The sequence below is a fragment of the Oryctolagus cuniculus genome, chromosome 6 (genome assembly GCF_051225735.1).
Source record: "Oryctolagus cuniculus isolate XC-2025 breed Fujian yellow rabbit chromosome 6, ASM5122573v1, whole genome shotgun sequence".
NCBI lineage: Eukaryota > Metazoa > Chordata > Mammalia > Lagomorpha > Leporidae > Oryctolagus > Oryctolagus cuniculus.
This window is the reverse complement of record NC_142872.1, coordinates 17404477-17430963: the sequence shown is the minus strand read 5'-3', so window position 1 is coordinate 17430963 and position 26487 is coordinate 17404477. Positions and strand designations below refer to the sequence as shown.

The 26487-nt window shown below is 43.8% G+C and overlaps 1 protein-coding gene across 6 annotated transcripts in view; it reads left to right on the top strand.

Moving 5' to 3' along the window:
• Positions 1-26487, top strand: part of MARCHF3 (membrane associated ring-CH-type finger 3) — a 154979-nt gene that overhangs the window by 74658 nt on the left and 53834 nt on the right. For 2 of the 6 annotated variants that reach the window (XM_089334904.1, XM_008254965.5), the window contains exon 2: positions 10209-10362. The exons of the other annotated variants lie outside the window; for them this stretch is intronic. The gene's annotated coding sequence lies outside the window, so the exon portion shown is untranslated. The remainder of the gene's footprint in view (positions 1-10208; positions 10363-26487) is intronic. 6 annotated transcript variants of the gene reach the window in all.

Genomic DNA, 26487 nt, shown 5'->3' with positions numbered 1-26487 from the left:
GTAGCAGGTAAAGCTGCCACCTGCAATGTCAGCATCCCATAGGCGCCAGTTTGAGTCCCAGCTTCTCTACTTCCAATCCAGCTCTCTGCAGTGACCTGGCAAAGCAGTAGAAGATGGCCCATGTCCTTGGGCCCCTTCACCCATGTAGGAGACCCAGAAGAAGCTCCTGGCTCCTGGCTTTGGATCAGTGCAGCTCAGGCCATTGAGCCATTTGCGGAGTGTACCAGTGGATAGAAGACCTCTCTTTCTCTCTACTTCTACTTCTCCCTCTGTGTAACTCTGACTTTCAAATAAATAAATCTTAGAGAGAGAGAACATACAGATAGGATTAAATATTAAAGTGATCATAGAAATAGGATCAAGGGCCGGTGCCCTGGCTCACTAGGCTAATCCTCTGCCTGCGGCGCTGGCACCCTGGATTCTAGTCCTGGTCGGGGCACTGGATTCTGTCCCGGTTGCTCCTCTTCCTTTCCAGCTCTCTGCTGTGGCCTGGGAGTGCAGTGGAGGATGGCCCAAGTGTTTGGGCCCAGCATCCCCATGGGAGACCAGGAGAAGCACCTGTCTCCTGGCTTCAGATCAGCACCGTGCGCCAACCAAAGCGCACCACCGGAGTGACCATTGTGGGGTGAACCAACGGCGGAGGAAGACCTTTCTCTCTCTCTCTCTCACTGTCCACTCTGCCTGTCAAAAAATAAAAATAAAATAAAATAAAATAAATAGGATCAAGCATCTGGTAATAATAGAATTAAAATATGTTCCAACATGGGAAGCAGTCCACACAGCAGACTCATAGAATAGCAATCACTTTAAGTAATACTCTGAGCTCAGAATCACCCCTTAATGCATCCTGGTCTGGCTGAAAAGCCCATGAGAACATTTCAGGCATGGAAAGCCAAGACACTTTGGCAAAAATGTTCTACATGAAGGATCTGTGTGAGTGAGACCCCAGCGGAAAGAAGTGACCATTGCAGAAGGATGTACTTTTCTCTGAAGGGAGGAGAGAACTTCTACTTTGCTTATGAACTTGTCTAAATACTGAAAGAGTTTGTGGATTCAAAAGCCTTCCATAGCCTAGCTTATATCAAGAACCTCCGGTGATCACAGATGTCATACATAAGAGTGTTCCTCGTTAAATTAACAACAAGAGTCACTGTGCACTAACTTCCCATGCTGGACCTCTGTCTTAAATGAATTGTATTATGAGAGTTAACTGTAAAACTTCTCAGTTTGTGTGTGTGTGTGTATACCAGTTGTTGAAATCTTTGCTTAGCATAGAGTTGGTCTTCTGTGTATAAAGTTAATTGAAAATGAATCTTAATGGAGAATGGAACTGGGAATGGGAGAAGGAGGGGGAAGAGGAGTGGGAGTGTGATTGGGAGAAGAATCACTATATTCCTAAAGAATCACTAAATTCTACTATAAGCCTATATTCCTAAAGATGTTCTTATGAAATTTGTACTACTTAAATAAAAGATTTGTTTGGGAAAAAAATAAACAAACAAACTAGTAAAATATGCTCACAAAAAAAAAAGACAAGGCATTAGAAACAAATGGAAAAAGAAAGGTTTATTTAATAAATTATTTTGCTCTCATTATAAAAAAGTAGATTATTATCTCATCCCACACAGATGATAAATTTCAGATATATGAAGGACCTGAATGTGAAACTTACAACTAAAATTATTAATGAGAAGCACAGTAGAATATCTTTATGGCTGTGGGGAAGAGATTATTTTTTCAGTACACAAAAAATGGACAGTTCATAAGGGAAAAGATTACATTAAGTTGTAAGAATCCTTTATGCAGAATCCTCTATAAATAAAGTTAAGAGATAAACCCTAGGCTGAAAAAACATATTTGCAACACATAAAACACAAAATATGTTGGATGGGGAATCCTTGCAAATCAGTATGCAAAAGACAAAAAACTGACTACAGAAATGGGTAGCAAAGGGTGCTTCAGGCAATGCACAGGAAAAGAGATTTGAAGAACCAATAAATAAAAATGAAATGCTGAGCCTTACTAGTAATTAAGGAAAATGCTGGCTAAAATGAAAAGGCACCCTTGTTCACCATAGTAATGGCAAAAATAAAAACGTTAGACTGTGCAAATGTTGGGCAGGATGAACAGAGGGGTGAATTTTCCCATTTGCTGGGCATATTGGGTACACCATTTTGGAAAGCAAGTTGACAATCCTTGTTAAAGCCAGAAATTTTTCTATGTCTAATATCTCTTAATGGAGGAAAGAATATTAATTTGAGTATGTTCATATGGTTTTCCCTTCATTGCTGTGTCCCCAGCCACCAGAACAGTTGCTGGCACACATAAGTATTTGAATGAATGGGGTAGCACAGGTTTGGCAGTTGAAAATGAATAAAGGAGACTATCATGTATCAGCACGGATAGATTTCTGAAACATTGTTGGCTGAACAAAGTGATTTTAGAATATATATATGTGTGTGTGTGTGTGTATGAAGTTGCAATTTTTTACATTATTATTTGAAAGGTGGAGAGACACAGAAAGAGAAACAGAGAAGACACTGGTTTATTCTCCAGATGCCCACAACAGCCAGGGCTGAGCCAGGCCAAAGCCGGTAGCCAGGAACTCCAGCTGAGTCTCCCACATGTGCAGCAGGCCCCAAATACTTGCTGTTTCCCGTGGTGGATATGAGCGGGAGTCTGAATCAGAATGAGAAGAGGTGGGACTCAAACCAGACACTCAGATATTGGAAGCAGACATAGGGGGCAACAACACTGTGACAGATACCCACTGGACCTGCAGTTTTCATACAATGAAGCAGTGCAGTGTATCCTTCATAAACCTGTACCTATGTGGTAAAAATACTAACGTTTAGACTGAAAAGGAAGCAGAATTTCCAGTGGTAGCTGCTTCAAGGAAGGAAGGGGGAAATGGCAGGAAAGAGAGAAGGGAATGATGAGCTTTGCGGATAGAGGCCGGGAAACGAGAGGATGCCTCCTTTCACCCCTGTGCCCTGTTTATCTTTGTTTTTGGGTTTTTTTTTTAAAGATTTCATTTATTTATCTGAGAGATAGAGTGACAGAGAGAGGGAGAGAGAGAGAGAGAGAGAAAGGTCTTCCATCTGCTAGTTCATTCCCCAAATGTCCGCAATGTCTAGAGCTGGGCCAATCCGAAGCCGGGAGCCAGGAGTTTCTTCTGGATCTAACACATGGGTGCAGGGGCCCAAGCACTTGGGCCATCTTCTGCTGCTTTCCCAGGCCATAGCAGAGAGCTGGATTGGAAGAGGAGCAGCTGGGACCTGAACTGCACCATCCCTCTGATTTGTCTTAATAAGAAAATACACTGGAAGCACAAATGACAAAATGTTAAAATTTTTTTTAAATTCCAAATTGTAAATACATGGTTGCTTATTTTCTCTATTTATTGAACTCTTTAAATAAAAGAGCATTTTGCATTCATAAAGTAATAAAAATATGTATATACATGAAAGTAAACAATAAGTGGACATTAAAATATGATGGCTGAAATTAAAAATTCATTTGTTAGGTTTAAAATTAAGTAAATCTCCTAGACTATAACACAAAAAGAAATGAAGATAGAATATAGCAGAAAAAAAGTAGATGGGTATAGACACTGAATCCTGAACGTGCACCATCTGATTAATGAGAGTTTCAGGGAGCATTAACGAAGACAAGGGGGAGGACTGCCCAATTAAAGAGATAATAGGCTGGCGCAGTGGCATAGCTGGTAAAACCACTGCTGCAGTGCCGGCATCCCATATGGGTGCTGGTTCAAGTCCTGGCTGCTCCACTTCCAATCCAGCTCCCTGCTATGGCCTGGGAAAGCAGTGGAAGATGGCCCGAGTCCTTGGGCCCCTGCACCCACTTGGGAGACCCAGAAGAAGCTCCTGGCTCCTGACTCCTGGCTTCAGATCGGCACAGCGCTAGCCATGGCGGCCATTTGGGGAATGAACCAACGGAAGGAAGACCTTTCTCTCTGTCTCTCTCTCTCACTGTCTATAACTCTACCTATCAAATAAATAAATAAATAAATATTTTTTTTAAGAAAGATAATGAAACACTTCCCAGAGCTGAGGAAATACATGAATTCTGCAATTGAAGGGCAAATCCTGATGAAATTTTGCACAGTTAAGGTAAAGAAAAGGTGCAAATAGCATTTAAAGGGGGAAAAGTTACTTAGAAAGAAATAAGGATCAGACTGATATTTTATTTCCATACTTTACAGAAACTAGAATGACTTCAAAGTTCTAAGGGAAACTAATTTTAAGCCGGTAATTTGTATGCCATTAAGTATTAATGACTGTAAAGGCAGAGAAGACTTGTTTAAGAATGTTCCGTAGCACAGGAAGCAGGGAACTCATGAAAGAGAAGGAACATCATTCAGGAAAACACTGCTCGTGGCCTCAAAGAGCATGAAGAAAGGAAACCCTCGGTCAGTGGCAGAGTTAGGAAACTGCATCAGAGTGACCACGTGAGGTCAGGAAGCACATTTCATGAAGAACATGGAGTTCTTGCAGTGATCTGATGAACAAGCTGAGCCCTGTTGGCATTAAGGTGCTACTTTTGTCAACAAGAACAAAAGGCAGAACTGTCAGGAAAAACACCATCTCCCTGAGAAATGTACAGTCCACCAAAGAAGTCAGTGAAACCGTGTCTTGACTTTGAAGGATTGATGGAATCTAATCAAATTTAAAAGGCTTGACCTGGGGGCCTGGAGCATTCAAGCGTCGTGGGGCAGGAAGCCAGAATCTCCCTGTCGAGGGTCCAGTCACACCACTTGGTTCTGAAGTGAGTGGTATCTATAAAATCATAATACTGAAGTGCTCTTTGTTGGATTTCTTTTTTGGAATTTATTTCTAAAGAATCCATGGAAGACAACTAGGTTACAGACAATTCAAGTTAACCTTAAGAATGCAAAGTTAATGAGACAGCTGAGAGAAATTGGGTGACCAAAAAAGAGCAATAGGGGGATGCAAAATAGTGCCAGTTTCTCAATATATACATTGGGGGCTGTTAGATACCGTTGATGGGATAAGAAATAAATATTTAGGTATATTGTTTACAGTTATAGCTCTATTAAAGAACTGAGAAGTTGAAAATTTTAACAAAATTTAGGAAGAGGAAGTAGGGAAACAAAGGTAATGTAAGTTTCTTACTTAAAAAATAAAAACAAGAAGTTAATAGATTATACTTTAAGCTGAGAAAACCAAAAATGAACCTGAACTAAAACCAAAAGATTTTTTTTAGATTTATTTATTTATTTGAAAGTCAGAGTAACACAGATGAAGGAAGAGATGGCGAGAGAGAGAGAGTTCCCATCCACTGGTTCACTCCCCAAATGTCCATAATGGCCAATGGTGGGAGCTGGGCCAGGCAGAAGCCAGGAGTCAGGAGCTTCTTCTGGATCTCCTACATGGGTGCAGGGATCTCAGCACTTGGGCCATCTTCTGCTGCTTTCTCAGGCACATTGGCAGGGAGCTGGATCAAAAGTAGAGCAGCTGGGTCTCAAACCAATTCCCACAAAGGATGCTTGCATTGCAGGTGGTGGCTTTACTCAGTGTGCTACAACTCCAGGCCCCCAAAACATTCACAAATGGCTGCTGGGACTAGGGACAGTGTATAAAGTAAAGATGCTGTGTCTTCATTTACACCTGTCTCTAATGAGTAAATTTGCATTATCATGAGAATGCATTATTTTCCTAATTAATTCTGAAAAGGAGATAAAAAAATTTTCAAAATTTCTCTGCCATGCTAATTCTTCCTCTGCAAAAGGAGAGTCTAGCAGGAGAAAATGCCTAACTTGCTGCCTCAACTGTTTGTCTTCTAACTCTGTATCATTCTTAGAGAGCACAGGGCCTACATTACAGTTGTGACAAAACTCAAAAACCTAGGAAGAAACACTGAATGGGGGAGAAAATGTCCAGAGAACTGACATAGAAACACTAAGTGTCAGTACCTTAGAGACAGCTCTTGTGCACATCTAAGCTACTGTTGACCAGATGTGTCACACATCACCCAATCGCAACAGGGAAAAGATGTGTCCTGTGGACTCAGTCAGCAGAGAAATAAATGGGCTCAGAATTACTTGAGGGGAAGTATAGAGGTAGAATGTAGAGGTGAAACTGTGCATTCACGTTCATTGTTCATTCAAAGTTATCATAATAAAATTATGACAGAATATTTCATCAAAAATAATTCTGCAAGTATAGTGTGATATATATTCCGCTATTGGAACTCCATGATTATTTTAAAGGTATAGTAATACTAGCTATCATTTTCTGAGTACACCATAGTTAGTGCTTTAGAGGTATTATTTCATTTAATCTTAAAAGGAGTCAGTTAATTTAGTCTTGTTATTCCCCCCTTTATAGAATCACCAAGGATTGAGTGACTTCCTGAGACTTGCGTAGCCAATAAGAAGTGAAGGATAGTTTAAATCCAAAGTCTGCCTGATCCCAGCATATTTTCAAGAACTAATTTGACCACCATAATTCCAATTCCCATGGATTTTAAGACAGTTTAATATCTCATCCTCTCAATGTTCTTTCTGTGTATAATATGTTTTCTACTTAACAATTTTGAGGTCATACAAATGTGTAATATACTGTGTGGTAACCTACTCATTCTTTTAAGAATAAATGAATTATATTCTGTACAATTCCGTTTTCTTCAGCACCAATTGTAAGACCTGTTTGGTATCAGTTTACTCATTCTACCAGTATTTTTTGTTGTACAAGACTATTTCCAGACAGTTATGCTACATAAGTGATGAAGCAGACAAAACCCCCTGAATTCGCGGAGCTTATGTTTGAATGGGGAGAAGTAACAATAAATACAATAAGTGAAATATGTACTGTATTGGAAGGTAATAAATGCTACATGGGTTAAAGGATGCCTCAGGATAAAAGACCGGAAGAGTTGGAGGGGTAACGTGGCGACTACATTTTTCATTGAGAAAATGACATTTGAGCAAAGCCTTGATGAAGGCAAAAGAGTAATCCAGGCAGATATCTGGGGAGAAAGCTTTTGTAACATGGAGATACAATTTGCATATCATAATTTTTTTGCTGTCACAGTATACCATTCAGGGGTTTTTAGTATTCACAAAGTTGTGCAACCATCACCACTAATTGCAAAACATTATCATCATCTCCACCTCCCCTGAAAATCTTGTGCCCATTAGCAGTCACTCCCCACTACCTCTTCTCCCCCACCCCCACACCTGCCAACCACTAGTCAACTTTCTCTATGGCTCTGTCTCTTCTGGATATCTTGTGTACATGAAGTCATATAATGCGTGGCCCTTGGTGTCTAGCTCCTTTCACTTAGCATAATGCCTTCAAGGTTCGTTCATTTTGTAGGGTATATCAGTACTTTGTTCCTTTATTGCTGCATAATATTCCATTGTGAGAATACCTCATTTTGTTTATCTGTCATCAGTTAATGAACATTTGGGTTGTTTCCAATTTCGGGCCTCTGATATGTTAAGTTTGAGTCTCTGCTCAACTACATGAAGGTGTTAAGCAGGCATTGGAATCCACAGTATGGAGTAGAGGAGGAAGGACTGGGAGGGAGTCATAAGTTTGGGATTAACCAGTGAATGGGTCATAGTTGAGGTTCATGAAGGGAGTGAGTATAAACGGAGAGGAAAAGGTGACTGTGGAACGGACCCTGAGCTCTGTAGCAGAAGATGATACTGAGAAGAGGGAGAGACTAGGATTGGTTTTCCTCCCACCTCACTAATACAAGGGAAGCCAACCAAGTATGATATTTTGGAAGCCAGATAAAGAAAGTTTACCGTGATGGGAGAAGAAAAATTTAGGTGATAGGCCGGCGCCGCGGCTCACTAGGCTAATCCTCCACCTAGCAGCGCCGGCACACCGGGTTCTAGTCCCGGTCGGGACGCCGGATTCTGTCCCGGTTGCCCCTCTTCCAGGCCAGCTCTCTGCTGTGGCCAGCGAGTGCAGTGGAGGATGGCCCAGGTGCTTGGGCCCTGCACCCCATGGGAGACCAGGAAAAAGCACCTGGCTCCTGGCTCCTGCCATCGGATCAGCGCGGTGCGCCGGCCATTGGAGGGTGAACCAACGGCAAAAGGAAGACTTTTCTCTCTATCTTTCTCTCTCACTGTCCACTCTGCCTGTCAAAAAAAATAATTAAAAAAAAATTTAGGTGATATTCTGCAGAAAGGTCAAGTAAGTTGAAGAGTGGGGATTGGACTTATCAACACAGAGAAAACTAGTGACCTTGGCAAGAGCTATTTCTTTGAGTTGGTGATTGCAGGAGCCTGGGTGGAATGGAGGTAGGAGAGAAGCGAAAGGTGCAAAAGGAAACAGAAGGTGAGGAGCAGGTTCGTTACCTCGATTGTATCCTGGTCTCAGTGTGCACATGTGTCAGAACTGATTCAGAGGACACACTTTATATGTGTGCACTTTGGGGTATTTCGATTATCACCTCTACAAAGCTGAAAATGAGAGATAATGGACGTAAGACGTGGAGAAACATTCTTTTTTAAGGAGATTAACTGCAAGAGTAGACAGGAGTCTTCAGAGCTGCCGTTTGGATTACCTGAGTCTTCTTCATGAAGTGGGCAGCAAGGCCATTAGCTTAAGATCAGGATGCGGGAGAAAGTGTTGGAGGCTTGAAGGAAGAAAGGTCAAGGTGAAATTGTTGTCAAGAAGAGTGAGAATGAGTGAATGGAATCAGTGAGAGATGATCTAGGGCAACATTAAGAGCTCACTGAGGGTGTTGGCGCTATGGCATAGCAGATAAAACTGCCGCCTGCAGTGCCAGCATCCCATGTGGGCTCTGATTTGAATCCCAGCTTCTCCACTTCCGATCCAGCTCCCTGCTATTGCCTGGGAAGGCAGTAAAAGATGGCCCAAATGCTTGTCCTCTGCACCCCTACAGGAGACAGGAAGAATCTCCAGGCCCCTGGCTTCGGATAGGCCCAGCTCTGGATGTTGCAGCCATTTGAGGAGTGAACCAACGAATGGAAGATCCGTTTGTCTCTCTCTGCTTCTCTGTAACTCGGCCTTTCAAATAAATAATTTTTTTAAAAAGCTCACTGAATCATGTGGTCATGAATTTAAAGACCATTTAAAACATTTGTATACTTTTCTCCAGCCAACTTCAGCAGCATAAGTGAAGGCACAGAGCTGACAGAGCTGGATCATGGTTTTGCTGAGACAGAATTGTGGGTGCATGCAACAGAATGATTAGGACAACCTCTTGTTTAATCTGAGTCAGGGAGGAATAAGAGATAAACAGGTGGGAGAGGGTGGGAAATAGGAGTAGGGCCAGTGGCCGGCGCCGCGGCTCACTTGGCTAATCCTCCACCTGCAGCGCCAGCACACGGGTTCTAGTCCTGGTTGGGGCGCCGGATTCTGTCCTGGTTGCTCCTCTTCCAGTCCAGCTCTCTGCTGTGGCCCAAGAAGGCAGTGGAGGATGGCCCAAGTGCTTGGGCCCTGGAGACCAGGAGTAAGCACCTGGCTCCTGGCTTTGGCAGCACGCCGGCCATAGCGGCCATTTAGGGGATAAACCAATGGATAGGAAGACCTTTCTCTCTGTCTCTGTCTCTCTCTCTGTGTCTAAATCTGCCTGTCAAAAAAAAAAAAAAAATTAGTAGGGCCAATAGATTGAATATCCTGGGGGTAGGGGTAGTCAAAAGATTGTTGGGATATGGAGGGAGTGAGCTGGAAATGTAGGGATGATGGCCAGAAAAAGAAACTTGGGACATAGAATTCCATTATGTAGATACATTATTTTGTCTAAACAGTTAGGACTCTGCTTTAGTCCATTTTCTTTTGCTGTACCTGAGGCTAGATAATTTGTAAAGAAAAGAAATTTAAGTCTGTAGTTCTGTAGTCTGCCAAGTCCAAGGTCAAAGGGCTGCCTGCAGTGAGGGCCTTCTTGCTGGAGGGGCTTCTACCAGGTCCTGAGGCATTTCAGGGCATCACTCAGTTTTAACCCATTGACCTAGTAATCCAGTGACCCACTCATGAGAGCCCTCATGACCCAGTTACTTCCCAGAGGTCCCACCTCTGAAATACTTAACATGTGACTATAGGAATTAACCTTTCAACACATGAAATTTCGGAGCTACATTCAGATCATAGCAGACCGGTCTCTGAGATAGCTGATAGGGTCATGGGCGCTATCTGCCTTATTCTTCCACTACTGCTTATTTCCTCATCATTGCTGTTTCTCAGCAAGGTCCCAGGACTTTTCGGCAAGATTCAACCAAGCTCACCCGACCTCAGCCTGACCATTCCCTGTAAGCACGTTTGCTTCTGTGATCCCAGCTCCCTAGCAACATCTGCCCTTGAATTGCATTTGGGAATTCTAGGATTCCTTTGACTACAGGTAAGAAGAGAGGAGCCCACTCACCACTTACCTGTCTCTTCAGGGTCTTCCAGGGAGTGCTGCACCTTGTGAATTGGGTCTTGGATAAAGCATTGCTATAAGGAAGACAAGTGGAGTTCTAGCTCCAAGGGACAACTGCAAAGATAGTAAGGGTCAGGTGTTTCAGATGTAGCTCAGCCTTCGGAGAGTTCTCACTGTGTGGCATATGATCTGCCACACGCAAAACTGTCCTTGAAGGCATCCTGTATTTCCTGTTTCATGAGAATCTCTAAATGTTACTTGGAGGTGCACCAGCCATTAGGATGTCCTCATAGTCTTCTTGGTTTAAATAATCTGTGTGTTATGTGGTGTGCCATGTGAAATCAGTCTAGCAGGATAATTAAGTCCTTTAGGGAGGATTGATTTGAGATTTCATTTCATTTATTAGCTTGCTATTGCCAGAGCCTTGTTTTCTTTAACATATGTTAATGTAGGAGTTGGCTTGGCGTTTAGGTTTAGTTCACATTTGTAACTCTTTGCCTCCCAAGTGATGTATTCTGAGGAATTTCCTCCACTAGGATTTCCATTTAATAATGTTGAAAGAATTTTTTTGAAGGGAGACATTTGGCCTATCTATTAAGATGCTGGTGAAGATGCCAGTGTCCTCAATCAAAGTACCTGGGTTTGAAACCCGGCTCCAGCTCTAGCTCCTGACTCCAGCTTCCTGCTAATGCAGACCCTTGGAGGCAGCAGGAGACTCAAGCCTTGGACCTGTGCCACCCACAGAAGAGACCTGGATTGAATTCCCAGCTCCTAGCTTTAGCTCCAGTCAGGGCCATTATGTGCATTTAGAGAGTACACCAGCAGATGGGACTCTGTCCATCCGTCCCTGTCTCATATTTTTTAAAGTAAAATTTTTGTGCTTATGTCAGAAGTTTTGTTGATTACAAGCAAGATTTTCCTTCATGATGGGAAAAATCCTCCCTGCTCTCTACCTGCCTATGCTGGTCATCTTCCTGCCCCCAGCATTACCCACTGACAAAGATACACTCACAAAATGCCTGGGACCCATGCCACAAGTCTGAGAAGCCTGCCTCACCATGACATTGCCAAGCTCACTCGAGCTCGATGCTGACATTTGGGTCGGCCTTTCTAGCATCCCATGTGTACCAAGATAAGCAGTCACAGCCACAGCTGGTGACTCCTATGGTCTCTGTTGTCCTCTTGGCACACCAGATTCTTTCTGTAACTGTCCTCAAGTTCCCTGACACTGACTTGTGACAAATATTATGAAATCTGCAGTCACTAAAGAAATAACCCCTCAGGCCCAGCTCAGGGATCATGAGGCAGAACTCCACTGTTGCAAAGAAATTCCAAGTCCTCCAGCGAGGCTGCTCTCAGTTCTTAGCTCTCTAAATCATCATTTCAAAGTGTTCTATCCATGGACCATGAAAGTCCTGGGGGAGCATTTTCTCCATTGTTTGGTGTGTGTGTGTGGGTATCCACTGGTGTGCACAGTAGGTACTCGATAGGAAATATTAACAAGCTGAGCGAGAAGCTGGGTGCCCCCATAGAAGATGCCCAACACCAGATTCTGTCCCAGTTGTCCCTCTTCCAGTCCAGCTCTCTGCTGTGGCCAGGGAGTGCAGTGGAGGATGGCCCAAGTGCTTTGGGCCCTGCACCCCATGGGAGACCAGGATAAGTACCTGGCTCCTGCCATTGGATCAGCGCGGTGTGCCAGCCGCGGCGGCCATTGGAGGGTGAACCAACGGCAAAGGAAGACCTTTCTCTCTGTCTCTCTCTCTCACTGTCCACTCTGCCTGTCAAAAAAAAAAGAAGAAGAAGAAGAAGATGCCCAACTGAATGTAGTGTGGCTCACCCAGGCCTGGGCTGGCAGGCACCCCCAGGAACATCTGCAGAATGGATGCATGCAGTTCTGGGCTTGGTGGTGTTTTGTTGAGGTAGAAAGTGTGTGTTGCTTTTTCTGCTCCACCAGGAGATGATTTTGATGAGAAGAATGGTAGAAAGAGGCAGGCCAGGAATTGGGTGCCTATAGGTCATGAATGGGGATGACTCGCTGAGCAGGCACATGGTTGTCATGTTCAGGATGTCTGTTTTCATACTGCCCTACCCCCAATACAAACACAAACTCCCTAACCATGGGAGAGACCATCTCAGGAAGGCTGCCTGCACTGGGCCTCGGATGTCCTGTGCTTTTTGTTTGTTTCCTATGAATATATATATATTTAATTTGTTGGAGCTGTTTTTAAATGAAGGCTATATTTTAAAGCAGTTTCAGGTTTCCAGCAATAATTGAAAAGAGGTAGAGAGTGTACATACACACCCTCCTCCCATTCACACACAGCCACCCCGTTGTCCCCCTTCCCCATCCAGGGAACACACCCCGCATGAACCATTTACATCAGGGCTTGGTCTTGCTGTTGTCTACTCGATGGGCTTCCATACATGTACAAGGGAGCTTCAGAAAGTTTGTGGAAAAATGGAATTGAAAGATAAGTTTATTTAGGTGCAAAACAAGTGTAAAAGCTGAGTAGTTTTTTCCACAATACCCATTTTCCATGAACTCGTCACCTTGCATGAGACTTTGTGACCAACAGAAAACCTCAGGTAGAGAACTTTCACTGCCCTAAAAATCCCGTGTCCCACCTCTATCCTCCAGCCCCTCACCCCCACCAACATGTTCTTTTGTTCTTTTTGCTCAGCACCTTCCTCATTGCAATCAAGGGTTGGAAAGGTTATTTTTAGCCCCTTTTATCAGGAGAGAAAGGGGGAAAGTACGGGAGCCCTGATGTCTGTCACAGCTTCCTGTAGAGAATGGGCTTTAAAAAAATCAGTGAAGATTAATTCCTTTGTCAATAAATGTCGGCAGCTAATCTAGTGCCGATTGCATATGCCCGGGAAAACTCAAGGAAACTTAAATCATCACCGAGGTGCTTGCTTTTTCTGCGAACACTGACCAGGCCTCTGCCGTGACTTTCCATTTCTGAAATTGAAAAGGAAAAGCAATGCCAAGTGGTGTCCACAACTCCAGAGGGCAAGTTGGATACGTTCTGACATCTGTTGAAAATGAATTATCCTCAGATCTGTTCACATATGGAATTATTCTTCTGGGATATACCGGATTCAAGGCCAGTTCCACAAAGTGCTCACTTCCTTCATGTGCCAAGGGGATGGCAGCATCCCCTTCAGAGGATTCCAATTGCAGGTCGCTGGTAGCACTCTCCACACACATACTCCCACTGCTGCTGCTTTAGAAGAGGCCCTTTCCCTCTCTGGCTTTTGGGGCCGCATCCATGATTTCTCCATGCTTCTGGCTTCAGGAGGGCAGATAAATCCTAGGGTCTTAACTGGCCCAGAAAGCATCAGTTTTTGCTGGTATGCAAAAGGCCTTGGAAACCCGGAGTCAGAATAAAGCTGTGACATTTCCAGCTCCTATTATGGTAGAGGGCTGGCCCTGTTTGTCTCATCCCTCTTCTGCAGGCCCCCAGAGATCTTAGAATGTTTCCTGTTGAAGCAGAGCCTTTCACATTATTTTTTTTTTTTTACCTTGTTGTTGTTTGTTTTGGGGCAGAGAGACAGACAGCAAGGAGAGCTTCCATCTACTGGTTCACTCCCCAGATGTTCACGTGCCTAGGACTGAGCCAGTTCGAACCTGAGAGATGGGAACTCAATCTAACTCTCTCCTATGTGTGGCAGGGACCCAACTACCTGAACCGTCACCTGCTGACCGCCAGAGTGTGCATGAGCAGGGAGTTGGAAATAGGAACTTGCAGCCAGGCACTGTGCTATGGGATGCAGTTGTCCCACGTGGCATCTTAACTGTGAGGCCAAATGCCTGACCAGCTTTCATGCTTTCTAACTGTGGCACTCAGTTATAAATTTTATTTAGCAAACTAATTTGCACTTACACAGAATGAAACTTATCTTTGCAAGTTACCCTTGACTCTTTTTATTTATTCAGTTCCTTTTATATGTATATATTATTTATATATAAATATATAAAAATAATATATAAATGTAAATGTAAATATATATATATATACACATATATATATATAAGCTGAGTCTCAAGGTCAGTGACTCACTAAATCTATCTCGCCACTCACAGGCCAGCATTCAGCTTGTGAAACACACTGACCTGGCCTAGCAGGCACCCAGGAACATAGCACCCACCCCCACAGCATCTGTGTGCATAACTGGTCTGTGCCCAGATGCCTCTGAGCAGCTCTGAGGAGCCTTTTACCCACAGCTTCCCAGCCAGCCCAGGAGGTGTGAGTAGTGTAACCCCATTTTACAGATGGGGTTCTGCTGTGTTCTGAGGCAGCAAGCTCACCTGAGGTCACGCAGCTGGAAGAACCAGAAATGAAATATTTCCCCTGCTTCACTGGCCCTGCCTAAAGCCCCCTGGTTGCCACCCAGTGTCTTCCAGGTCAGGGTGAACCTGTGACCTGTCCAGCTTCAGTCTTTTCCTCTGTTTCCTGCTTTGCACCTCTGAAGGCCTTAAGCGATTGCCTTCAGTTGCTCCAACACTCGGGGTCTTTGCCCCTGCTGTTTCCTCTCTCTGGAATACTCTTCTCCTCCCCTTTGCCTGACTAGCTCCTCTTGTTATTTAAGTCTCCATTTAAACCTTATTTCCCCAGGACACCACTGAATGCCTCTGCCCACCCCTGGTAACCATGCTAAACGCCTCCCTCTATGCCCTAGACCGCACTGTCGTATTCCTAGCACCTGAGACGTTTGATTATCTTGCTTCTAAACCCAGAGATGTGTTTATAAATGTTCAACAGCCAACTCTGTGACTGGGGAAGGGAAGGGGTAATTTGTAACATTGGCTAGTCCTGTGGTATAGACACAGTGCTGCCAGTTACAAGCCTTCGGTTTGGTGCGCTGGATGTGGAGTGGGAAGAGACGGGCGAGGCAGTCAAGCTGTCTCCAGCACTCCACTCTGGGTCTGTCTGGCATCTCTGATAGGGGAGGGGTTGGGTTGGGGAGGAGGGTACCTTCTTTCCCTTGGTCATCATTGTGTGTCTGCTCAGTGAATAGAAAGAAGGGAGGGGGACACACATCTGGACAGTAGCAGAATCACCACTTGGGACACCCATATCCCATACTGGTACGCCTGGGTTCCAGTGCTGGCTACTCTGCTTCGGATCCAGCTTCCTGATGATTCACACCCTGGACTTGGTCCCTGCTACCCAGGAGGGAGGCTCTGGCTGTTGGCAGTATTTGATAAGTGAACCAGTGGCTAGATATCTTTCTGTCTCTCTGCCTTTCAAATGGAATCAAAACAAGCGATTTTGTTTTTTTAAAAAGGAGGAATAGGAAAGGAAGATACAGGCAAGAAAAAGGGCTAGTCCTCTGCCAACTACTAATAGTCCAATGTCTGATACTATACAGTCAAGTGTCTAATATGAAGAAAGTCAAATGTGTAATAGTAAGATAGTAAAATGTCTAATACTGAAACAGTCAAATGTGTAATACTAAGACAGTCAGATGTCCAGTACTGTGCAGTCAGGTGTCTAATGCTAAGACATTCAAATGTCTAATGCTAAGACAGTCAGATGTCTAGTTCTAAAACAGCCAAATGTCTTGATTCTTCACGGTGAGTAAGGAAAGGTTGAAGATAAAGCCTGTGTGTAATAGAAGTAACCACCAACCGTTAGTCATTCCTTATCAATGATAAGATATTCCAACATGGTGTCATCGACTGTGTCTGCTGGCAGGGTATAAGGTGCTAGCTTGTGAGGGTTATAAGGTTTGTAGAGGGAGAAACTGGGTTACCCAGAGGTGGGGTGATCTGCCCAGGGTGATGCAGTTCTCACTAAGCTGGAAACGAGGTCTGCTGAGTTGTGGCCCCCATTCCTTTACTCTTTGTTGGCTACCTGGACCGGTACACCTGTTTAGAGTAGGAAAGTGGATATTGGGGCCCAGGTGGAGACTGGAGGAGGGAGGATGGTGTTGCAAGGAAAAGGAATCCTGTATGGTAAATGAGAGTTGAAGGACAGTGCTGTTGTTACTGTGAGAGCCCTTGTGGTGTAGCCAGGTTATGAGTGTTACGAGTGGCGGTTCAAGGGTGGATACTGGGGCTCATGGGCCAAGTCCCTGCTTGGGATGCCTGCATCCCATACGATAGTGCCTGGAATCAAATTCCGCCTACACTTCCCATCCAGCTAATGCATCCTGAGAGGCAGCAGGTGATGGCTCAAGTACTTGGGCCCCTGCCACCCATATGGGAAACCTGGATGGAGTTCCTGGGTCCTGGCTGCGGCCTAGCCCGGCCCTGGCTGTTGCAGGCATTTGGTAAGTGAACCAGCAGATGGAAGATCTCTCTCTGTCTCTGTCTCTTCCTCTGTCTCTTCCTCTCTCTCCTTTCTATTCCTCTCTCACTGGGTCTTTGAACTTTTTAAAAAAAGAGCAAAGGTTCATGAATCTGATGCCTGGCTTCCAACTCTGGTTCCATGATTTTGCTCTGTAAACATGAATGAGTAACGTAACCTGTCTGTGCTATAGTTTCCTAAAACAGTCACAATTTTTTTAAAAACAGCCCCTACCTCAGGGAAGCATTGTAAGGATAAAATAATAGGGACACTGCCTGTCATGTTGTGAACATGTGGTACTGTTTTTATATCCCATATTTCTCTTTTTCAGTTTTTTATGACACTGATGCATTTAACATCCTTTATTGGTATAAATCATAAGAAAAGAAAGCCTTGCCAAGAGCATAGTGCTTAGTTCAGAAGGAATACGCTACTCCATGGCAATAGAATTGGAGAATGTTCTAGTAAGAGGTGTTTCTGAGGACACTTCAAAACAGATGTCAGGAACTGTCCCGAGGTAGTCACCATATTAGAAGGAAAGCCCGTAATCACTTAGAGTTTCTCATTGAAAGCTCTGATGATTTATATCCCTCCTTCATGTAAATTCACCAGTGGCTTTAAATGGCCTACCATGTCCCTTGCAAAGTACAGTCATCTGTGAAATTTACAGTGACATTCAACATCTGATGTAAGCAGCTAACCCCTCTCTGACCGTTTGTCATTTATAGATAATTCTGTGCATTCTATTTAAATTTCTGTATCAATGTTCACTGCTTATGTGGTAAACTCCAGTAGGACAGGAACTAAATCTGCTTTTTCAAACTAAGAAAATGGGCTTCACATTCTCTTTTTTTTATTTTTTAAGTTTTTTTTTTTTATTTAAAAGTCAGTTACAGAGAGAGATGGAGACATAGAAATCGAGCTTTGACCCACTGCATCACTCTCCAAATGGCTGCAACAGCCAAGGCTGGGCCAGGCTGAAGCCAAGAGCCAGGAGCTTCATCCAGGTTTCCCACATGGGTGGCAGAAGTCCAAACACTTTGGGCCATCTTCCATTGCTTTTCCCAAGTGCATTAGCAGGGAGCAAGATTGGAAGTGGAACAACCAGGACTCAAACCAGCTCCCATATTGGATGCTTGTGGCTTTAACCCACTACACCACATTGCCAGTCCTTTATTTACATTCTTAAATTTTTTTAAAAAAATACTAAAACAATGACTTCTATTTTCTAACAAGAAAATTATGTTAAATTCAAATTTCATTGTCCAAAATTGAAAGTTTTTTGAAATACAGTCACATTCATTTGTTTAATATCTATAGGGATTTTCATGCAACAGCAGCAGAGCTAAGCATTGTGAAGAGATCCTGTGTCCTTAAAAAAAAAATCTAACATACTTCGTGCCTGTCTGGCCCTGTACAGAAAAGGTTTGCTGACTCTTGACCTTGGAAAATAATAGATGCTCCAGGAAGTTAAGGTAAAGTGAGTAAATTCTGCTATGGCTTTCAAAGTTTTTATTTCTTTTTAAACCACATGGGGAGTGTGAGAACGGAGTTGTGGTGCCATTTTTTAAAAGCCACAATGTGATTAAAGAGCTCAAAATGCTATGTAAGAGGCCTTTCTTTCAGTCTCCAAGATAGCTGTGAGGGGAGCTGAAGTTAATTTTAGGTAGGAAGCACTAGACAGGAAATCGGCAACCTTGAGTCTCAGGCAACACCATGATTCTGTAAATCAACAATAACATACACACAGAGCTGCTTAGATTAACTGAGGTGAGCTGTTCGTAGTTACTAGATGTCAGATAATGTCATTGTATCGACATCTTATAGAATGTGATTCTCATTTCCTTCCAGTGCAGGGAAGTCTACTAGGATAGAAACATGGTGGCAGTGAAACCAGGCTGCCTGCTGGCAGTGCCGCCGGTCATCAGCCCCTAGGCACTTCCCTAATGCTCCTGCCTGTGAACCAGTGAATGAATATATTTTCCTTGGGGTCAAGCCCAAGTGCGTAGTTGTTCCCCTAGGATCTTACTTTATTGTTGCCCCAGACTTAGGTGCATGTCAGTCCTATTCAGCATGGTGCGCTGTTAACATATGTAATGTAAGCTTTGGCTTAAGTTTTGAAAACCCAAGCACGATTCTGAAAACTGTTTCTACCAAGTGTGAATTTTCCCACCTGGTTTTCTTTTTTTCTATTCATTACACCTCCTTGTTGGGTGGATGGTGTCAAGATTTCCCTCCTGTGTTTAGAGGAGACAACAACTTTTTAAAAACAGCTTTGAACTTCTAATCGTGCCTGCTATGTTAGAAATCTCTCAAAATGCAGCTAAGCCCAAAAGTGTTTACGAGGTCAGAGCCTCGTGTTTTAATATATTCTGTTCAGCACCTCTCCTTTTCTAGAATATGTATTAATTTTCATTCTTCTACCAAATTCTGATCATGCCTTTTATGAACCCAGAAAAAGTTGCAATACATTAATGATGGTTTTGATTGCTTGTTTTAAACTTTTTTATTTATTTATTTGCTTTCCTCTTATTTGAGAGGCAGAGAGAGAGAGCTTCCATCTGCTGGTTCACTCCCTAAATAGCTGCAACAGCCAGGGCTGATCTAGGCTAAAGCCAGGAGCCCAGAACTCAATCTGGGTTTCCCTCTTGGATAACAGGGACCCCAGTACTTGAGCCATCCCCTCTGCCTGTGTGCCTTAGGAGGAAGCTGGATCAGAAGTGAAGGAGCCAAAACTTAACCAGGCATCCTGTTACCGGATGCAGGCATCCCAAGCAGTGTCTTAGCCACTGCACCTCACCTCCCACCCATTAATGATAGTTTTACTTAGATTGTAAAAGTTAACTCCTGGGGCTGATGTTATGGCATAGCGGGTTATTCCACCACTTGGGACACCAGCATCCCATGAGAATGCTAGTTTGAGTCCCAGCTGCTCCACTTCAAATCCATCTCCCTGCTAATGTGTCTGGGAAAGCAGTGAAAGATAGCCCAAGTTCTTGGGCTCCTACCACCCACATGGGAGACCTGGAAGAAGCTCCTGGCTCCTGGCTTTGTCCTGGCCCAGCCCTGGCTGTTGTGGCCATTTGGGGAATGAATCAGCAGCTGAAAGATCTTTGTCTCTTTGTCTCTCTCTCTCTTTCTCTCTCTCTCTCTCTGTAACTGCAACTTTAAAATAAATAAATCTTTTTAAAAAAAATTAACTCCTATGTCTGTTCAAATAAAAACTCAGAGTCAACACTTTTCCGTATTTTCTTTCTAAAACTAGAAAATAATGTAAATTCTATGAATTTGTGGCTTTATATTCTCCACCACTCATATCACATTCATTAATTTTTTTTAAATCCAGGCTTTGATTCCTATTTACTAAAAATAAATAATAAACATTTGCATTGTAATTGTAATGACCATCTAGTATAAAAATATTGGTTATCTGGGGAAGACATTTGGCCTGGTAATATATCCACATCCCCCTTTGAAATACTTGGGTTCATGTCCCAGCTCTGGCTCCCCATCCAGCTTCCTACCAGTGAAGACCCTGAGACACAGCAGTGATGGCTTAAGTACTTGGGTCCTTGCCACCCACATGGGGAACTGAATTGAGTTCCAAACCTATTACTTCAACCTGGCTCAGCACCAGCTGTTGTGGACATTCGGGGAGTGAACCAGCAAATTGGAGCTGTGTCTCTGAGAAGAAAAATAATTTTTTTAATCTTCTCACTTTTCAAACTGAAAGATTAATTGTGGCTGTTGTGAGAAGAGGAGGAGAGGACTTTAGGGGAATAAACAAAGCACGTTCTGCTGTTGAGTAAGAAGGAGAATTTGTATAGTCGATCCCTGTTATTCATGGATCCCATACCTGTGAGTTCACTTACTCCTTAAAATTTATTTTTAACTCCAAATCAGTGTTTGAGACGATTTCACAGTGATTCACAGACATGCTAACGTGGGAAACAGTCTTGAGTCATACCACCGTGTGGACATCCCCAGCTGACGTGGAGTGACACCATGCTTGACTTTCTCGTTTCAGCTCTCCTCCAAAATGGTCCTTTTGTGGGCCATTTAATACATTTTTGTCCTTTTGGTGACCTCACTGTTTAAAATAGCCCCCAGGGACAGGGCTGTAGTGCTGACTGGTGTTCCTGAACCCTGCAATGGGCATTGTGGAGAAAAGACGTGTGCTCTATTAGCTTTATCCAGGCATGAATGACAGTGCTGCTGGCCATGAGTTCATTGTTAATCAGTTAACAATATACACTAAATAAGGCATCTCTTAAAAAAATTACTGATTTGAAAGAGTTTCAGAGAGAGAGGTGGATTTTTTTTTTTAACAGGCAGAGTGGACAGTGAGAGAGAGAGAGACAGAGAGAGAAAGGTCTTCCTTTGCCGTTGGTTCACCCTCCAGTGGCCGCCGCGGCCAGCGCACTGTGGCTGGCGCACTGCTGCCGGCACATCTTGCTGATCTGAAGCCAGGAGCCAGGAGCCAGGTGCTTCTCCTGGTCTTCCATGGGGTGCAGGGCCCAAGCACTTGGGCCATCCTCCACTGCACTCCCTGGCCACAGCAGAGAGCTGGCCTGGAAGAGGAGCACCCGGGACAGAATCTGGTGCCCCGACCAGGACTAGAACCCCATGTGCCGGCGCTGCAAGGCTGAGGATTAGCCTATTGAGCCGCGGCACCGGCCCCAGAGGTGGATCTTCTATCTGCCAGTTCGCTCTGTAGATGTCTGCAACAGCTGGGGCAGGGCCACACCAAAGCCAGGAGCCAGGAACACCTAGGTCTCCTACCTGGGTAGCAGAGACCCAAGCACTTGAGCCATCTTCCCCTGCTTTGCTAGGCACGTTATCAGGGAGCTCAATCAGCAGTAGAGGAGCCGGGACCCAAACTGGTGCTCATATGGGATGCTGGCATTGCAGGCAGCTGCTCAACCTACTGCCCTAATTAAAACCCTGGCCATAAGTAAGGTATTTCAAACAGAGTCCCACAGAAACATTTTAGTGGGTGAAGATATTGTGGCCAGTGGCCTATAGAAATCTAACTCTGCATTTCCCTTAGGAGCAATGTTACATATTCACTAATTCAGGGCTCACAGCAAGTTTAAGAACATGTCCACTGTTGCTCCCCGTCTTCGTGGAGGAACGACACAGGACCCTGCGCTGTTCTTTCGTCTGCTCGGCCCTCCCCGGGTTTGTTGCTGGTTCTTCCCGGGTTGGCTACTATCCCTTCCACCTCCGTGGAAGGGCGGTTCCCCCTGCCACATTCCCCACTTCCGCAGGGGAGCGGCACACCGCCGGCCGGCTCTCTCGGGGGCTGCACAGGTGTTCCTTCAGATAGATGTTCCCCAAGATGTTCCTGGTGCATGTTGTCTCTCTCCTCCTTTATAGTCCTCTTCCACCAATCCCAACTCTGCTACCCACACGCCGAGTACGCTGCTCTCCTCCAATCATGAGCAAGTCCTACAGTTTATTGGTTGAACTGGAGGCAGCTGTGTAGAAGCTATTACTCCCTTCTCAGCGCCATATTGTGGGAAAGCAGATGCATAGAATAAGTCTTAATTCCAGTAACAGTCTAGTCCGAGTTGCTCCCAGTTGCTCCCCACAGTCCACCTTGAATGATGAGAATCATCTGCTTTTGAATTTCCTTTCTGTTCAAGTTGTAGGTTCAGGTCTTAAGAACCCTCAGTCCAAAACAATCTCAGGTGTTAAAATCACAACTGATTATTTTCAAAGTGCTGGCACAGATTTCTTGTAGCTCTTCCAGTACATGACAGTTCTCAATTGTGCTTATTAATACCGCAGTGGATTCCATAAGGAGCCCAGCAAAGACCAGCACCTGGCACTGAACAGTGTAGGAAATGAAGAGTGGGCAGTAGGTAGCCAGGGCCGAGTTAGTAAAGGTTCTCCCATCCCAAACCCTCCCAGACCTTTGGGCAGCCCTGGCCACACAGTGCATGTCACCTAGCAAGCTTCCTTTCACGTGAAAGGGAATGAAGAGGGGAATTGTGAGCATGAGCAGTTGATCCTGTACCTTTCTATAGAAGGAAGGTATACGAAGGGGTGGGGTTGTCAATGACTAAGTAGTAAGTGTTCAAGCTGAGGGTCATTTGTTAGTGTCAGCCCTAGCATGAGGTTATGTTGGTAGTGAAGTGCACGCTAAGGATAATTTGTGCACTTTGTGCACGTGCTTTTTTTTTTTTTTTTTTTTTTTTTTTTTGGACAGGCAGAGTTAGACAGTGAGAGACAGAGAGAAAGGTCTTCCTTCCGTTGGTTCACCCCCAAATGGCCACTACGGCCAGTGTGCTGCACTGATCTGAAGCCAAGAGCCAAGTGCTTCCTCCTGGTCTCCCATGTGAGTGCAGGGCCCAAACACTTGGGCCATCCTCCACTGCCTTTCCAGGCCACAGCAGAGAGCTGGATTGGAAGAGGAGCAACCGGGACAGAATCCGGCGCCCTAACCGGGACTAGAACCCAGGGTACAGGTGCCGCAGGTGGAGGATTAGCCTAGTGAGCTGCTGTGCCAGCCTGTGCACGTGCTTTTTTACACAAAAACAACCTCTGGCAACCTGTGAAATGTTTACTAAGGAAAATCACCATTTGCAACTTCAAGGATTAAGATATCCACAGAGCTCACTTTGATTCAATGAGATCCCAATCAGACTCCCTCCTCCACTTCCCCAACACTGAATTTTAATAGCAAAAGAACACTGTGTGGTTTTTCTTGCTCCATGTGGGGAATGAAGATAATTATTTATTTTGGCCTCTGCAAAACTGAGGAAATATTACATTTTCTGCATTACAATGCACATGCGAAATTATTTCCCTCAAACCAGATTCTAATTTTCCGTAATTGAGGAGGACAGCTTCCAGAACAGTCTTGCCTGCAGTTCTAAAGTGCTGGAGGGGGAGAGGGGGGCAGCAGGATTAAATCATTGTGCAAGATGGGAGTGAATGAGTTGTGATGCCTAGAAAAATGTGTGATGACTCACAGAAACAAGAGAAGTCACACCCACAGCGTGAGACTTCGGGCAATGAAGATAGAGATTCAGTTTTAAGAGGGTTTAGTATTTGTTTTCTATTTGTTTTTCTCTACATGTTAACCCCTAGCTTTACGAAAGTTCTGTAGAATCAAGCCGACGAAACTGAGAATGACATTCTCCTCTAAGTTGGCAATGTGTGCATTGAAAAATTAGTCTCAGGTCCTCATCAATATCTCTGAGAGCCAAGACATTATATATTGTAAGATTTTATCCCGAAATCTTGCAGCCAGTACACAGCATCTCGCCCAGCATTACAAACCAAGACTCTTCCTGTTTCGCAATTTGAATCTTATCAAAAGAGCATGTATTTTCCCTTAATTCTTCAGTCCTGCTCAGCTTTGTGAGGAAATTCAGGAATTGTTTTTTTTTGCAGAGTATGTTCATCGTAACTGGAGAAATTACCTCATTTGTTAACTCAAAACTTGGGGGAAATTTTTTTTCACTCTTTCACTCTCCTTGCCCTACTTGTCCTTCTCACCTCACTCTTATCCCAAAAGCAATGACTGTGAGCATCTTGCATAATTTATGCATTTAATCTGTATTTGATAATAGAGGTAGCAAGTCACAGAAATGGGGGTCAGAAATGGTGCTCACCAAGTTCTTCTCCTAACTTTAGGGTGCTGAGAAAGTTGTAAAATCTCTTTGCTTTAGTTTCCTCTTTTCTAAAACCGAGGTGACAACACTCGCAAATTCTCATAAGGCCGCATATTTAAAATAGACAACTGCTGGCCAGGCAATTTGGATGTATGAATTCTAAACAGGAATGATGAACGATGCTTTATAACATCTTGGCAGATTATTACGGCTAGCTTGTGTTTATAAATTTGTCTTCTCTAACAAGAATATGGATAACATATACTCAAGTATATGGATTTTTACTTTAATTGGCATATTTCTGGTTAATAGAAAATAAGTCAACCGTATTTAATTTGGCACATTGGATTTGGATGGGAAAAAAAGAGAGAGTATTCATGCTGTCTGGGTCATTTTGTCTCTCCACTGTTGACATCTGTGACTGCCATCACAGGCGGAGGAGGGGCCACTGGAGGAGTCAGTCATGAACCTGGTGGTGGCAGTAACCACTGGATGGTTTCTTACACTGCTGCAGTGCTTAGTACCTGCCGGTGTGTGTGAAGTCACCACCCAGTGTATTCTGACAACCCCCAGTGTAGCTCATAGAGGCCATGTTAGTCCTCAAGTGCTACTGATGCAAGGCCTGAAGCAGAGAGTACACAACACACTGGTGGGTACAAGGCCACCCTGCAGCAGAGAGTGGGGGCCTCTAGTGCCAACCCAGGCATCCGCCCTGGCCTCTGCAGGGTCCTTTCAGCACATCTTGAATTCAGAGAATCTTCTGGCTGCTTTTTGGATTCTTTATGGTGAGGGTGTGTGCTTTTTCTAAGTCTTAGGCTCTTACTGGTTCGGTTTCTGCTTACTGTTTGTTTTCTCAGGAGGCCAATTAATGTGCTTCCCCTCTTGAGGGTTATAAATTGTTATTTGTTCAGCTCTTTTTTTTCTAAATACAGTAAACATTTATTCTGTTTTGGAAAATACCAAAAGCATAAACAATGAAAGTAAAATAAGAATCACTTGCTAACCAGGAATAAAACACTGTTCATACGCTGACATGTGGTGTGTCTCTCTCAGGTAATTTAGAGTTGAAATTATAAACCTCTGCATATACTACTTTTTCCCCACATAACCTCATATTCTGTTTTCCACTGACCTAAACGTTTATTATGAAAGCAATGTCAGTGACCCCCTATCAATCTCTTAAGGATGTGCTGTCTTTCACATTTCCACAGCCGACACACCGTTGTTCCAGTTGTACCACTATTAAGGAACACTGCAGATTGTGCCCAAGTCCTTGTTTGCATTTCTGATCATTCCCATGAGTAGACTGCTTTAAAACAAAACAAAACAAAACAAAACAAAACAAAACAAAACCTCCAACATTCTGCCCTAAAAACTGATTCCTGAAAAGAAAGGCATTGCCGTCTCCGTCTTAAGGCAACTGATGCATACCTGCACACTGTGCGTGTGTGTGTGTGTGTGTGTGTGTGTGAACCCCTCGTTTATGCTTAGAGAAGTCTGTGTCATCTCAACCCAGCATGGCCTAGGCATCCACTATCTTCACATAGATTAGAGATTACTGTTTACATCGCTTGAGTATCACAGAGAAAGTGCTTGAGAACTTGCTTACATTTTACTTTATGAATCTTAAAACCATAAATGCATGTATGTATATGTATATGCACACATGTATACCATATTAAAATTTTATGCACTTTTTAGATTATCAACTCTGATGTTTCTGTGCTGTAGAACCAATAGGAATCACATATGTATGTCTAAGTAAATACACACATACATGAGGGAGCTTCAAAAAGTTCATGGTACAAAATTTTGACATTCATGTGTGTTTTGGTTATAAATCTTTATTTTGTGTCAACTATTTGATGAACCGTTGGCTCGCAGGATTAGGGAAACAGGCAGATCCCAAAATCTGTAGTAGCAGGGTTGGGGCTGAAGGCAGAGCAGTTCTAGTCTGGATAGTTCTAGTTTGAAGACCAACAGACTGCAGACCCAAGAAGAACAGATATTCCAGTTTGAGTTGGAAAGCAGGAAAAAACGGATGTCTGAGAAGAGTCAGGAGGAATACCCTCCTTTCAGGGAGGAGGTCAGTCCTTTTGTTCTGTTCAGATCTGAATGGATGAGGCCTGCCCACATGCAGGAGAGCAGTTTGTTCTTCTCAACCAATCAACTTCAACATGAAA